The following is a 17,126-nucleotide window of genomic DNA, read 5'->3' as shown; positions in this document are numbered from 1 at the left end:
AATGCAAAACACGTTTTAATGGTGCAAATCTTTCAAATTGTCGCCTCGGTCCTAACACGGGCTGCAGCTTCTGTGGAAACAATAAGGGATTATGTCACCTTGTTGGCATTTCCCCGGACGTTTATTTTAGATTTGAGTACATGTTGACAGAGGGGTTGGGGAGGCATTTTTTTTTTTTTTTTTTTTTTTTTTTTTTTTTGCAGGGATGACACAGGCGTTGTTTGGCTTTACGCATTCCCTCCTTAACGCACTGACAGTCCCGGGGTGTGTGTCGGCGTGTGTTTGTGTGAGCGTGTCCTCCTGCCTCCCTGCATCTGACAGCGTCCCTCCCTCTTTCTCTCTGCTCCTCCTCTCTCTCATTAGGCTTTTCGCCGGCAAAACACCGACACACTCCCTTTCCCTTCAGCCAAGGGAATACACACGGAGCGGCGGCGGCGGCGGCAGGAGCAGGACTGACCACCCCCGGTGCGCACCATCCATGTTCCTCCCCTGGATACTGTCTGGCAGGAGGGTATGTTGAAATATTCATATTTCTGTCTCCCGTCGCTGCTCATGCTCGGTAGAAGCGCTGTCTTGGTGTGACTGAATGTCGGGGATTTGACGTTTTCCAATAAACGTCTTTTACGCGTAATTCGCCGGTGATTTCGGCGCTTTGTTCCAGTCTCGTTGTGCTGCAGTGAGAAGGCATTTATTCAAGCTGCAGCTGCTCCACAGGCCAGATTATTTTATAAGGCGCATGGACTTTGCCCGCTTGCTTGCTTGCCGCGTCCTCTGCCGGGGGATAAATACCATAGTGGTGGAGAAGAAGAAGAAGAAGTGGTTGGAAGTTGTGGCGTCGTTTTGTGCCCACTGGCAAAGTCAGTGCCGTTTTTTTTTCTCTTCCCCGTTCAGAAACATTGCAACCAGGTTGTTCACACCCCCCCACAACACACCCTCACATGCACATACACAGTCCTTTCACAGGTGACACCCTCACCCACACCCTTGATTTTCAGTTTGTTTTTTTCTCTCTCTTTAAAGTTGCTGCTCCTCAGAAATCAGCTGTTCGGTTTGTGTCCTAGCCTGTCAAGGGAAACTACATCTCCTATTGGCCTAGTCAGTATATTCCCAAACACACCCATCACTAATTATGCAACAGCCACACTGCGCGCACACACACACACATACACACACACACACACACACTGAGGACTTACACAATGTTTGCCATTGTCAAACCCTCTCATCATCACCTCTGCCTTGCCTACACAAAGTGGAAACGTATCTAAAAACAAAGTGATTTATGGATTCATGGCTCGTGTTTTTTTTGTCCCGTTTTAACTCACAATGACTGAGTCCGTCAGTGGCGTGTAGACGGAGTGACATGTTGACTTAGCTGAATGCTGTGGAGACAGTTGTCTACAGACATGAAGCCACACTCTTTTTTTTTTTTTGTTTGCCTGCATGCTGAGGCAGGTCCATGTATGGAAAGGGCCTCACCTTTGGCCCCTGGCTTATACCAGTTATGTGGAATTATGTACAGTATTGAAGAGGCACGGCTCTGGGATGGTCCGGTAGAAGCGTTTGAGCTTTTGTCTGCCAGATAAACTGCTACTCTGCCTCCTGTAGAGTGATCAGTTTATAGTGTAGAATCTTTTGTAGACTCTCAACTTCATAAAATGACATTTCTGAACCTTACAAATGCCATTAGTTTGCATGGTTCTGCCTCATTCTTGTGTCTTGTGTGTGTATCCGACCAGGTGGGTGGCTCCGTCCTCCCCTGCAGTGCTCTGACCCACTCCCTGCTGTTGTACAGGTGGACTCATAAGACTTCGTCACACTCTTCCTCTAGGCTGCACGTGCGCTGTCAGCCGCAGCTGGCAGACCTGCTGTCACACCGCATCCATCTTGTCAACATTGGACACACTCTTGCGCCCACTGCGTCATCCTTGCCTAGTCAGCCTCCGCTCCAAGTATCACCTGATACTTCTTCTCCCTCGTCTAACTGCCGGGGAGCCATTACCTCATCTCGGCACCAGTTCCTCCCGTGTTTACCCGTCAGTGCTCCCATGTTTGCGTTCGCGCGAAGTTGAGATACAAACCAAAAAGATTGTCAGTGGTTTCTTTTCCTCTTACTGTAGCGTGCATGCGTACACAACGTCTTGCTACTAGTGTGTACGTGTCAGTGTTTGTGTGTGGGTTCAGATACCCGCGGGTGCTGCCGGGATTTTCACAGCCCAGCATGCTGCCTCGCGCTATTTGCAATTCAAATGAGCCTGTATGAGGCATCTGAAGCAGCCCTCCTCTCCTCTGTGTCTCTCTTGAGGCGTCGTTCTTTGCACTTGCAAGTTAACGCAACCATTTCTACATCTCTGTCGGAGAAAGAGGGCAGTTAGTGGCTTCTAAGTGTCACAGAGGAGGAATAGTTCCTATTGGCTGTCTCCTGCTCGAGTCGTAGTTCCCTCTCTACATCCCGGAGCACTTGGGATGCTGCATAATTGTGGTGGGGGTCACCCTGATGTTACCAACAATGATGACAGGGCGTGCAACAGGTTGTGTTTGTTTGTGTGTGCGTGTCCTGCGCTTGGCTGTCATTGCTGTTGGCCCAGCTGCCCAGCTGAAGGTTTTTTGACCTGCCGTGTTTTTGTAATTTGATGAGCGCGGTCACATCTCTTGCTGCCTGCAGAAACCCAGTGATACACAATCAAATACACTACGCTACACTGCACAACACTACTAAATGCCAAACCATTGGATGCACTTGTAACCCTGTCTAATAAACCTTAAAATTGGGAATATATCAAGCCGCAGTGCTAAAAAAAACGTAAACTATTGTGTGTAGCTGTATGTGCGTCTGTTTACAGCTGTTTTTACTCAGGCTGCATCCAGATTGCGGACACATTACATGCATGTACAAGATGTGATGTGGAAGGTGAACGATTGTGTATTGGCGTGTTTTTTTCAGAGGAACTCCCGACCTCGCGGTTACGACATGTAAAAGACGTGCAGACAAAATGCTTGTAACACTAGTCATAAACCGTGATAAGCCACTGAGGCTGACAGTTTAGGAAGGAGGATGTAGGAACGTTAAAGAGTGATGACAAACTAGAGTTTTGTCACAGAAAACTGGTCTGGATTCATTCCGTTCAAAACATTTGGGTGGTGATGGACAGGAAAATAACAGCGACGTAGTCATACGCGTCATCTGAGCGTCACAGAGTTGAATTTGGCTCTGATTGGTCGCATGCAGAGATATTATTTCTTTTCCTCTGAACTGGTGAAACATGCCCCATAATGATAATGTGTCTACACCACATTAGCTGAGAGGTCCATCTCAGCCCACTCTGAAAGGGACCTGCTTCATTAAAACTCCAGACTCTACAAATAAACCAAAAACTAAATGGACATTTTCAAATCTGGTGCAGTAATAACGAAGACATCCTGGGTTCCTATGAAGTCATGCTCGGAAAAACCCTGGATGCTACAATTCCCATAATGCCAGATTTTACACCTTACTTCATCTCTTCATGTCACCAGTTTGTCGCACATGTCTCCAGATTTTATACAGTTAATTTCACCAAGACTAATCTGAACATTAACTTTGCAGAGTATTATTTCAACCTTTAAATCATGAGCCTCGGTCATATTTCAGGAAGAACATGGACAGTTGTGGACTCGTAACATGTGCCTCAACACATCCCACAAATGTGCATGTGTGCATATGTGGGGCACATTCCACACATGCATCCGAGAAGACATGGACGGAAAAAGGCAGATAGCGAGCTGCTGATAGAAGAAGAGGAAGAGCCGTTGTTTTGATTGGCTGAAAAACATAAAGCTTTATCCCAGTTGTCTTAAATTTAAATGTCATTTAAATTTGAAATCCATGTTTATTCTAACACTACAGGCAGGTTTCGGAGGTTTAGGGACGACATAAAAGTGAAGCTAAAGTATCGTGGAAATGGCAGCTGCCATCATATCCTGAAGATGTAATTTACAGCCGGACCAGGGTGGAGACATACTATCGATGTTTTACATACCTCCTGCCGCCTTGACTATTCATATACTAGTGATTTTATGTGGAGTACTCTCCCACTGATTTGACCAATTTGTCCCTTGCACAACTCTAACTGTGGTTAAACATAAATGGTCTGGCTGATTGCACTGACCGCACACAGGACACTTAACTAAGTGTTTTATTTACTGTATATTTTATGTAAATTTTACTTATACTCCATTCTTATTTTATTTTATTGTTATGTCTTGTTCATATATGATTTTTCTTATCTTGTGACTCAACAAAATAATTTCGCTGCATGGATCAATAAACAGATCTTGAATCTTGAATTAAAATTTAGTGATTTGAAACTAACTTTTTTTTTTTGGTGTAAGACACTGCGATGTCACGACGTTCGCTGGAGGCTAAACAGAGGGAAGCTGGAGACGAACACTGTCACTACGTCGTCATGCTGTATATTTTGGTGCCAAAACCAAAACATCAAAAACACTATCTCGAACTTTTATCACATGGCAAAATATGATGCCGACATAGTTTTATTTCCGGGAAGTTTTCACGTCATCCATCTCTTTAAACAGCGCTTGGTCCTGATGATTATTTACTACTCAGTCAAACACTGTTTACGCACTGCGTAGCTAATGAGATACCTGATAAGAGACGAGTAGTAGCACTGTGTTATTGACTGTCAGCTGATACGGCTGTTGTTTCAGTCGTATTACAGCAGCACAGTGGACTGCAGCCGTGTGTTTGTTCAGGGAACGCGCACAGAGACATAATCTTATTCTGTCGTACATGCTCTGTTGTCAGCTCTATTTGGAATAAACTAAAAACGGACGTCACAACATCACTGCTGCCCAGCCTGCCAACGGTAATCACAGTGGCCCTGCGCGTTTGCTTTATGGGAATCGAGTTAAGTCTCCTGCATCAACTGCAGTCCTGTCAAAATTGAATTGTGGAACAGTGTGTCCGGGGGGTCGCCAGCACTGTCGTTTGGGTTTTATTTTTAGCGTTGGGCAAATTATTGCCTCCTTTAGACTTGCATCATTGTGCCTGCTCTGAGATGTAAGAATGGAGGAAGAGGAGCTATTTCATCTCAGCGGACAGTTTTATATCTCCTTTTTATTTCCTAGCTTCAGTCGTAGGCTCTTCAGAGTCGCAGAGAAGCATCACCTTGTCCTTCTGAAGGAGAGGCAGGGAGCTTTACCCTGAGCAGCAGTGGCTCAGCTTGCCTCAGCCTCATGATTACAGTGAGTCAGCAACTTCTCCATTTTCCCCCCCCTTCCTTTTCCTTGTCCTTTGCATACCTTCAACAAATCCCCTGCCTCTCAAGGATGAGACTCATCATGTTGTTGTCTGGCTTTGATCTGCCGCACCGATACCTCCCGTAATGCTGCTCAGTTTTGCTTGTGCACTGTAAAGCTGAATTCATATTTCAGGCAGACGAGGTCTGCTGTGGAAATGTTTTCTCCAGCTATTTTTTGCCTCTTCCAACAAACCGAGCCAGCAGCTATTGTTTGCTTTTGGCTACTTCACACTTGGCATTCATTAATTAGAGCCTTTTGCATTCAACAGTTGTGGAGGAAGACTAATTCCATTGTTGATCTGCGCTCATTTTCCCCCCGATGATTAGGGCGTGTGATTGCCCAAGTCCAACACACTGCAGAAAGCTGGTGAATTGAGGAAAACTCAATCTGTGCTAAGGTTCGATCTCTGTCCAAACTATTTATAAATATGTAAAACAGGAAGTAAAAAGAGGATTACCGAGATTAAAGTTGCAAAATATAAGTGAAGAATTCACAACAATACCTTACCCACTGCTGCTCAGTAAAATCCGGCCGAATTGATTTGCACAAAATCATTTTTTACCAGTTGCGTTTTGTAGGTAAAGCTGAATTTGGCCCATGGTAATGGTTCCGTGATTAACATTTGTGACTGCCACTGTGTGGTTAACGAGATATGCGGCTCAGCTAAGGGCGCCGGGTACACTCTGACCTCTTCATTATATTTCACTGGTAATTAGACGGAAAGATGATTGTGCACCAAATGCTGAGTGAAGCAGGTGGGTGTAGTCTGCGTGCAGGTTGTCGCTTTCTGTCTGTTTTCTGTTTTCTAGAAACCGACGTTTGTCTGTCAGAAGCAGTGTTGGGTAAGCTATAATATTACTGTCTTTGAATTGTCAGGCATTACATTACAAGTTACTTTCACCAAAAATAACTGGAAATATGGATTTTGCATTCTCAATAGATCTTATTGCATTCAGTGTAGCTCATTTACACATCCAGTAGAATGTGATGTGGAACGGCATCATGACTAAGCTAGGCTTAATGACAGTACAATGCAGTATAATGGCCTGCATTACAGTAATTGCATTACTTTTGTAATGTGTCACAACACTGCTCAGAAGAAAAGTCAAAGTGTTGCTTTGCCTGTTTGTAGCGGCAGCCTATGGAGGAATACATCATCAGACTACTCCCCGACCCTTAAGGCCCCGTCCTGTGGCTTCTAAACTGGTCAGACAGGTTGGAAGGCAGATTCAGGCACAAACCGCACTCATTAGTCTACACTTTGTACACTCAAGCTGGAGTGCGTGTGTTTACCGTCGTCAGTAATAATCTGTGGTCACATGCCTTGTTTGTTTTCTGCGTGGTTCATTCTGCTGTGTTTGCAGCCTTGTCCTGTAGACGCACACACACACATATCATCATCATCATGTTATTAGACGTGAGAATCTGCACATCTTTCGTCTTCTGTCGGGCTTAATGTTATCATCTTGACCTACTCATGCGTGGCTTTGCCATGCTGTGTTGCAGCTCAAGGTCAGTTCTGTTTGAATTGTGCTACTTGATCTTATTATCTTTCAGTCACTGCGTCTTAACCAGCACAGACTCGAAGTCCTCAGAGAATAATTTCAGTTTGAACTCAAATGACTCCAACATTACTATGGTTGGGAAAAAAATATCGATGTGTCAATATATCGCGATATTTTTTTCTTCTGATACGATATCGATTTCTAATGTCTTAATAGTGATTTTAAAAGAAAAAGGAAAAAGTCCTTTGAGACGATCATGATCGACCTCCGCACATCCACCACCACTTTTTTCCAATAAATTGGAAATGGATCATTTGGATTAATATTGTTTTTTGACTCAATTTGTCCAATGAATTATCACTGTCATCTGATGTACATATATACAACGTGTATTTTAAGCTGCATTTAAAGTTTCACAGTGAATAGATATCGCAGTATCATAATGTCGCAATAATGTATCGTATCGTGACTCAAGTATCGTGATACGTACCGTATCATGAAGTCCTTGCCAACACCCACCCTTAATCATACCTGAGCAGACTCCATATGCTGCAAAAGACTGTGTGAAACTCCAAAACACCAGATGCAGATGGACCTCGTGATACATTTTCGATGCCCCGGTAAAAATCTGCAGGGTGATGGACAGAAGAGTTACACTCATGCATGTCACCTGTATGAGATGCCCCTTAATGAAATCCAATATGTAGTGTTACCAGACTCATGTACCAGGCTAGTTTGTTTACATTTCCAAACAGCCATGACCCAGAAGTCAGAGATGAGAGTTTGAATCCCTCCCACCCCCAGGAATGCCACTGTACGCGACTATCTACTACTTCAAACATACCCAGTACCTGAAACCTAATCTGTTGCAGTGAATGTTGTGGATATGCTGAATTTTGTGGTTGCTAGGGCATGCACTGGGAACGATATTTTACATACAGCGTGTGCAACACACATTAGCCGTCCGACAGAAGATGTACTTGTCTTATCAGTGGACTTAATTACAAGATTGCCTCTCGGCTTCATTCTTGCACACAGTGACACACGAGCCCATGTTTGGACATTCCTGGCAGTTGCAGCACGTTGGCAAAGTCGTTTTTCAGATTAGATGCTGCATTTGTGAGCTACCAAAGACAAAACTGACGAAAAGATGCCTCGTTAATGCCATTTATTCAAAGCAATAACAACAAAAAATCATCAGTAGATACCTTTCAGGCAAGATAAAATAAGACAAGCCTTTCATTTATCCCACAGTAAACACGGGGTGTAGTTTGAGGACAGTGACCACCAGAGAAAGAAAAGTAAAACACATTAAATAAATACAAATATAGCTAATTAGACCCAACAGTAGTTCTACATATGTGGTCTAGCGGGAGCAGGATCACAGCAGCAGGAAGGAAGGATCTGAGGTACAAACTTTCACACAGCGAGGGTGAAGCAGTCAGCCCACTGCTGTTATAGCACCATGGTGGTGGTGGTGGGATTGGTTTTCCATTAGGGAGCACAGCTTCAGATCCATCCTCTGATCACCCACCACCTCCACAGAGCCGTCCTTCTTCACGCTGCCTCCAGCTATGCAATAAAGCAAATACGGTTGTAGTATATGGAATAACTTGTAATAATTTCCTCATTAGACTGATTGATTTATGTCTGTGGCCTGGTAGTTTGACCTGTCACCCTGTCAGAGACTGGTGGACAATTTACTTATACTTGGGGCGGCACAGTGGCTCTGTGGTGAGCAATGATGCCTCCCTTTGAGCAGGGTGGGTTTCCAGTTTCCTCCCACCTCCAAAGACATGCTCGTTAGGTTAATTGGTGATTCTAAATTGACTCTAGGTGTGAGTGCGAATGGTTGTTTGTTTAGTGTGTTAGCCCTGCGATAGACTGGCGACCTGTGCCCATGGTGTACCCCGCCTCTCGCCTGATGACAGCTGGGAGAGGCTCCAGCAACCCCCGCGAGGATAAGCGGTAGTAGAAGATGAGATGAGACTTATACTTTTTAGGCTTAAAGCAGAAAGCTGTTTGGAAGAGGATGATTCCTGGTCCAGATGTGTCAGCAATGTTCCTGGGATTTCTTTCCACATGGTTGCATAAAGACATACTGGCTCCATCTTCTAATCCCACAGTTGTGTGAAAGTGAGAAAAAACATTTTTATTTTACCCCCTGTGCACCAAACAGGCATAACATTATGACCATGCTAACATTCTGTAGGTGGTCTGGTCTAGGTTGGTGCTACATGTTTAAGTAACATCCACATGAATGAATGAATGCCAGGTCCAAACGTTTTCCAGCAGAACAATGAATTGTCACAAGATTTAAGGTTTAAATGTTATTTACCTTTGCTGGCAGTGGTTTTAATGTTGTGGCTGATTCCTTTAATTTGTAGCTGAATTCAGTTCAGATGATGGTCAGTCTGAGCTTTTAACCAGATTGTTAAAAGCTTGAACTGAGCTCGGAGCAGATATAGTATAATTTACCGTACTCTGCTATAATGCGTTAATAAGTATTAAGATGACTAAAGCAGTTAAAATAAACATTTGGTCAGAAACAGTACAGGTGTGGTTTTTAGTTCCTCTTTAAAGTTAACTGTAAACCGTACGTACACATACATCACAGCTGAATAACCTGCACGCCCTGTTTTACCATCCTGTGTGCCAATGCACGTCTTCTCGCGCAGTTTAATTTAGATTGTTAATTTTAATCAGCTATCATCTGCAGCAGGCCTGTCGGTGGAATTATACCGGGGATTTTGCAGCAGTGTGTTTGTGTGTGAACACTGAACCAACAGCACAGCTCACAGTAAATCCCGGAGCCGTTCTGTTTCAGCAAGCGGCGGCGGTTTGTTCAGGAAGTGTGGCGTTGTATTTTAAGGTGGTCCGCTCCTGCTAGAAACTGCTGCGTGTTGCTTTTTGATCGCTCATGTGTTAGTGTTGATATCTCGCGCCGCACAACGCCCTCACTTCTCTTCCCCCACCTGCACTCTAAAAACTTGTAAAGCTGCTCCCCAGTAACGGAAACTGCTCGTTGTTTTGGCATCGGCAGCTCCCTCTGCGATAGTTGGCTCCATTTTTTCTCTGCAGGCTTTTTCTCAGATTGTTCCACGTTTTATTTTTTTCTTTTTGTTAATTTTTTTTTTTTTTGGTTGACTCTTAACGTAGTAATCATTCATGGATTCTCTGTCATGCATTGATTTTCCTTTCTCTTGTTTCTTTTCTTCTTTTTTTTTTATGTTGGCAGCGATAATGAGAGGTTCCTTCATAATTCATGCAATGATTGATGTCCCTCTGGTAGCACTTTCCCTGCTGCAATCTCACCAGACACTTGTACGCCAACAACACACGCAGCCCTGCCAAAAGCTCCAGTCCTCAGATTAAGATGATCGGTGTTGGCTTTCAGCTGCCATTTAGCAAACCTCACTCTGTTGTAGAGGGCGTCGCTTGGCAAATGCCCGATTCTGCCCACATTAAGTCTAACATGTTGCATTGACTCGCTCCTTCAGCCCGTTCCTCTGTGCCTGTCGCTGTCTGTACTTAAACAAATGGCATTGAGCTCCTTGTTCAGCATCTTTACAAAGCCTCTGACACTAACACCAATAACACAGAGAGCTCCTGCAGCTTCTTTTCAGCCCCGGCACTGATCCTAATAAGGAGATGAATGGCTCTTTACAAACAGTGGAGTTGAGCTTGGGACTGGATGAATGCCCACTGCCTCTCTCTTTGTGCTCTGGTGGTGAAATGCTTGTTTCAGTCCCCTCTGATATGCTCGTGGTCCTCTGTTGAACTGGTCAGTGATCAGTTCTGAGTGTGCAGAGCTCTCAGAACAGACAAAGTTAATAGCTTGCATGCAATGAAACCTGGAAGGTGTTTTTCAGGTAAAATCACCTGTTGAAAACATTGTCTGTTGGTTGAGGGAGGAATTAATGCAGTAGATTGACATAAGGATGGACTATTTTATTGTGATGTTGAGTAAATATTGTAGAATAATCCCACACTAGTTGTAAAACAGGTTTGCATGGCCCTGTATTAGCACTGACTGCTGATGGTGAAAAAAGAATTAAAAGTTATCAAGATGAAATGAATAAACAGGGACAAGTATGGTTTCATTTATTTTGACACCAGTATTCATATTTAAACATATTTAAATGTGTGTAATGTCAGTAGCAGTGTGATGAGCTACCATAATAACTGTAGTCTGCACTCAACCTTTTTTTTCTCAGTCATAAAAAGCTAAAATTGGGGACATTTTCAGGGACAGCTTTAGCCGGGGGACAGGTCATCCAAAACAGGGACTGTTCCTGAAATCAGAGACGTCTGGTCACCCTAAAAAAAAACAAAAACAACAAAACAACCGACACGGCACCTTTTTTTGGCACTTTTTTTGACGCTTCATTTTTGGACCGTTCCATTTTCACCACGCCTCTCAGTGACGCATGTGTGTTACAGTGAAAATGGTCCCATCTGAAACAGTAATCAAATGCACCAGTATGACGGTGTATTAGAAATTCATATCATAACCCAAACAAAATTACTGGTATTCAGTATGAACCAGTATACCACCCAGCCCTAAGGGGTAGTGGATAGAAATGCATTTCAATACAGGCGACTTCAAATAGAATGAGAAGCCAGATGAGGCAGGAATGAGTCACTGGGGCTTGTTCAGACCTTGCATTAAGATTCAGTTGGAAGATTTGGGCCAAGTCACTAGTTTTAGGTACGTGTGTTCAGACTTTGCATCAACATGCGTCTCCAGATCCATTCTCACTTTTGCTGTATGTATATAAACCCTGACATTATCTGGGGTAGAACTAGAATATTTTTAACAGCTGGTGTCTCTGATGGATCTTTGCCACTGCTCCAGCTGGTTTATGCGTGTGCGCCATGACTTTGGCTTCACATGTTAAGTTATTATTTATTGATCTCCACCCTGATGTTAGTTAATCCTCACTTCACTAGGGTCGCGGGGGTTTCCGGTCGCCGGCCTATCACAGGACTAACACTATTTAGGGTCACCAATTAGCCTAACGAGCGTGTCTTTGGAGGTGGGAGGAAGTTGAAGTACCTGGAGAAAACCCACGCGGACACATGGAGAACATACAAACTCCACGCAGAATGACCCGAGCTGGACTCGAACGCGTCTCCCAGCAAAACCTTGAATTGTTACATGTCAGTGGTTTTAATGTTGTGGCTGATCGATGTATATGTGAGACCATGCTAATTACAGACAAAGTATTTAAACTTACTTTTTAAGTTTGCCGTGCTCTTAAAGCATCAAATGGTGCATAGTATTTTTTCTGAACTACATAATCCTCGTGGTCATCATGAAAATACACAGTTTGCATGAGAAACAGATGATGCGAAAGGCCAGCTGTGTGGATTTGCTACACTGGGCTCTGTGCAGCCACAGTGAATTGGCTTCTTAAAATGCTATTAGTGGGAACGACTATCACACTCAGTAGAAGGCACAGAAAGACAGTGTCAGTTTAATGATCTGTAAGTATAGCTGTCCTCAAATACATTTTCAGGGCAATAGTACAGGCCATTATTATTGTAGAGATGGGAAAGGCTCTGGTAAATACTGCTAGAAAGTCTAAAAGCGTTTATGTCATTCAGCCACAATGTGGGAATGATGTCACCCTTTCAGCTACACTCAGAACAGAGACTAGCAAGACTAAACAATTAGAATAATTAAATAAGTAGAACAAAAAAGGCCTTTTTCAGAAAACACATTATATATATATATATATGTATATTGTCTTTGGATGTTTTAAAGAGAACACGTGGTTCCTTGAAAATACACAGAAGAATAAGAAGAGGCCGTTGTGGGAAAGAGCGCCTGTAGAGGTGTGGAGGTGTATGACGTCCACGAATAATAAGAGCCTCAAAAAACTTAAGGATATCGCCTTATTTATGTCCGTGAACAGACTGCTTTCACCATAAACACTTCCCTTTGCAAAGTGGTTTGCATTTGCGCTTGTTGCATAACAGATGTGGGAGTGAAATGGTGCACCGTCACAACATTACTGGGATTATATTTATATAAATATATAAATATATATTTCTGTTCCTTAGTAGCAGGCAGTATTACTTTATTCCCCGGCATTTCCATTTATGCTAGTTGTACACAAAGAGAATAAATCATGCGTGACTCATTTTTCCTCTCCGAAAAACAAAAACATATCTTTTGTCTCTGAGGGTTTGCTCACAGTGAAACTCCTCGGAGCTGGAATGGGACAAACCCAAATCAAGTGCTTAATTAAATTTGACGCCTCTTCTTAACGGCTTCTTTCATGCTTAACAAAGCAGCCGGGGCTAATGTTTGCTTAGAGATTTGGACCCTGTAGGTCCAACATGTAGGTCAAAGCTTCCGGTCAATGGGGGCAAAGTTTGATTCTGTCTCTGGAGACCTGCTTCTAACTAGTAAATCAAAAAGTCTTGACTTTTCTTGTTAATGGTGTGTGTGTGTGTGTTGACAGCACCTTTATTTTAGCCTCTGGCCGTCCATCAGTCTCACAGGCTGTTTTCTCGCCCTGTGGTTTTAGATGTCTCAGATGTCTTCTTTGTAAAAGGCCAGTCATGATTCTCTGGCAGAGATGTCTGCACTTCCATTAGGTTGAAGAAACCCTTATTTTTTTTTTTTTTTTTAAAAGCTACACATAAAAGTAAGAGCCAAAATGCGATTACAAAACAAAAACACTTTTTACTCATACTTGACACAGACAAGTAGCAGCAAACAAAACCACAAAATGTTCCTGTGGTGCGACGAAGAAATGTGTAGCTGAAATCAACACAAAAGAAAAGCAGAAAGTCGACATGTTACCACGTTTTTTTTTTGCCACATGTTTGTTCATCGTTCGTCTGTGCTTTTTCAAAGTGGGTCATCTCGTTGAACCCTCTCCTTCTGAAGTGGTTAAAAAGCAGCAGGATTAGTGCCATCGCTTGTTTATCTCGACCTCTGGTATTTGCATCCCATTAGTGATAGAAATGGATCGTTTTTTTGGGGGGGGGGTGCTTTTTGCCTTTGTGGCGTTGGGGTTAACTTTCGTGCCGCATTTGGACAGACATGAAAGTTAGATGAGAAGGCTTAGAAGTCTCGTTGTTGTTGAATAAACATGAAGGTGCAGCTAGCGGTTAGATTGTTTTTCATGTTTTTGGTGTGAGGGTGCACGTATGCTGGTATCAGTTTCCTCATCTCATTCTTAGCATAAAAGTGAAGTTTTCAGGGGGATAATGTTTTTTTTTTTGAACAGGCTACAGAGCACCATGTTCTCAGATCAATATAGGGTATGTACGTGACATCACAGCCAGCTGATGTCTCCATGGTTACGGCCACTGAGTGGCAATAAGTGACAGTTAAACATGGAGATTAGCAGCATTAGTTTGAATCATAGGCTTTAATAGCGTCTAAATTGTGAAATTAATTTAAAAGAGCTGTTATGTGATTGACTGAACCAACAGATTTGAAAAGCAGTGAGATATATTTTTACAGATATCTACCAAAGAAAAGAGAAGTAAAGTAAATCGCTGCATTATGAAAAAACAACTGGAATCCAGACACAGAAACCTGGTGTTGTGGTTCACATTTAGTGTCAGGTAATATTAATTTATGCTGTATTTTATGATGAAGTCAAACCTTAAGTTACTTCTTCATTAACTTCACAGTGTGGTATGGGAGCTGCACTGTACAGGACAGGAAGGACTTGGCCCGGGTGGTGAAAACCGCACAGGGGATTGTTGGGAGTCCTCTCCCACACCTGGACTCAATATATGACAGCCGGGTCCAAAGGAGGGCTGGCCGTATAGCTGCAGACCCCACCCACCCAGGCCACGAACTGTTTGTGCCTCTTCCCTCCAGGAAGAGGTTCAGGAATATAAAGACCAACACAAACAGACTGAGACACAGCTTCTTCCCCAGAGCTGTGAAATCCATCACCCCATCTCCTCACATACCCCCCCATCCAGAGACTGAGCATTAAACCCCTGCAGATGCCAGATAGACTCTGATACTGCACTGCACCTTGTCTAAACATGCTGCTATACATGCAATATTCATACTGGTCACTTTAAATATCCTTGATTGCACTACTACCTCTCATCTCATCTTATTTTATTCTTAAATTCTATTTTTTATTTTAACTTGTTATTCTATTTTATATTTCCTATTCTATATTTATATTATTTATATATCTCAGGTCTGTACATTTATACCAAGAGCTGCTGAACAGAATTTCGCTGTGCCTTGCATAATGACAATAAAGATTCTTGATTCTTGATTCTTGATTACGTTCTGGAGGCTGTCAGATAAGTTTGTGGATGTTGTTGTTTTGTCGTAGTTACGACCGAAAGTAACTATTTCAGTTCCAACAATAAATAACAATAAAATAATAAACTGAATATTTGTGATCACTCCTCGTCATCCTTTTAACGCTACAGTATTGTACGGCTAACGTTAGTTCTCAGTAAAGCTTTTAGCATTAGCATCTTTTATTTAGCTACATTTATCAGAACTGAAATGACCTAAAACTAACTTAAACTACCTGAAACTGAGGCTAATCCACTTTTCCAAATCCACACTAGTTCGTACGGATCATTGTCGAGCCCAGTTGTCCTAATTTGACCTGATAATCCTCATTTTTCCCCGTCTCTCTGTATTTACTGATACATTTCACCATGTTTTTGCCACTCAGGGGGCGTGGCCCCGGGCAGCAGTGACATCAGAGCGTACTCTCTATATACTTTTAGTTTTGCAGCACCTGATGGATGTGGCATATGACAGTATTTACCCTCCCAAGAGTCAAGTTAATTTGATTTCTATACAGCACCAGATGACAACAGAAGCCATTTAAGGTTACTTATCCTGTAGAACTGGTCTGTACCTTGTTTTTTTTTTTTAATGAATCAAACTACATACAATACATTTATATTATTTACACAATGGCATGTCATTTCTGTCTCAACCCTTTTAACAGTTCAAGTAATTGTTCACTTGTTAAATTGACCTGCTGTCATTAAAAGACACAACTTCATTTATCATTTTACCCTATTAAAAACACTGACATCATAAGTGTATTATTTCTCCCACAAACACATCTACATGAGCCGTCACGTATCATAAGGGCAAACAGAACACCAAAAAAACAAAAACAAATACAAGAAAAGACAAAGACTCATTATGATGACGTTCTGGATTTCTGGCGTAAGAAAAAAGCCAAGTCAAGTCACATTATTGCAATATTACCTGCAGAATCCACAGAATCTTACTAAAGAAAAAAGATATTAGTAACTGTCAAATACTTTATACAACCTGTTTAAAAAGTATGACATTTTAATTACTGACATATTCAGTAAAATACATGGAATCAAACAACACAAACCACAATTTTAAGTATTTATTATTGTTTGTAGACCAAAAAAACAACTCCTTTCATGGTTGGTTGAATTTGCTTCCAGAGGACGAGCCTGGAGGAACTGAGAAATTGCAGGCTGTGTAGAGTCAGTGCAGAGTTTTCTGTCCTTTTCATACTCGAAAACAAGAACTATTAACTTACTCCGTCTCTCCACATTTACTTAATTTATAACCATGTTTATTTTTTTAAAACTACATTTACCTAACTCAATGTTTCCCAACCTCTGGAGCCTGGGCACATATAAAATTTACTGCCTTTTAAAACCACATTTAAGTTCTGAAAATGCTGTGTTCATGCTCATATCAAGCTAACATCAATAATAATATTAGCTAATTTACAAGCACTGACTAGGCAGAGTACATCTACATCATAACCCCGCCCCCTCTAAGCCCCGCCCCCTCAGCATTTAAACCTAGGGGGAAGCACTGTATGAGTTTGTGAAAAAATAAAGCTGTAAAGGAGAATCCAGTCTGTAACCTGCAGAACATGCAACGTGCAACGTAAGGAAATATAAACAAGATACATTTTGTCAGTGCTTAAAGGCAAAGCTGATCCATATTTGGTGCTCTCAGCCTTATGCAAACACTTTGGTTGATGGCTGTAAATGTTATCCGAAGCCCTCAAGTTGCCTCAGCATATCATTTTAAATGGAAATCTATCTTTCTCTGTGGTGTCAGCTGCATGGAAATTGCTCTCCGGACACAAGCGAGGAACTGGTGTAGCCTAATGTAACAGCTGATGCGATGTTGTATCATAGGTAGGGGTATGAGTCTTATCTGATGCAATGTCTTAGAACTGTTGCCATACTGAACACCACTGCAGTTTCCGAGGAGATGCCGTGTTCTTCTTCGAATTTAAAACCAAGCAAACCACAAAAAAACTCAAAAGACATTTTACGTGTCAGTGCATCGATACG

The 17,126-nt window shown here is 42.4% G+C and overlaps 1 protein-coding gene across 11 annotated transcripts in view; it reads left to right on the top strand.

The window, feature by feature from the left end:
- The first annotated feature begins 236 nt into the window (after positions 1-236).
- LOC125006529 (band 4.1-like protein 1) overlaps positions 237-17,126 on the top strand; it is a 93,308-nt gene continuing 76,418 nt past the window's right edge. For 3 of the 11 annotated variants that reach the window (XM_047582642.1, XM_047582638.1, XM_047582637.1), the window contains exon 1: positions 238-511. The gene's annotated coding sequence lies outside the window, so the exon portion shown is untranslated. Of the gene's footprint in view, positions 512-17,126 lie in introns of all 11 variants that reach the window. The other 8 variants (XM_047582646.1, XM_047582643.1, XM_047582647.1 and 5 more) reach the window with 6 other exon arrangements.

The sequence above is a fragment of the Mugil cephalus genome, chromosome 4 (genome assembly GCF_022458985.1).
Source record: "Mugil cephalus isolate CIBA_MC_2020 chromosome 4, CIBA_Mcephalus_1.1, whole genome shotgun sequence".
Lineage (NCBI taxonomy): Eukaryota > Metazoa > Chordata > Actinopteri > Mugiliformes > Mugilidae > Mugil > Mugil cephalus.
This window is presented reverse-complemented; position numbering and strand designations above follow the sequence as displayed.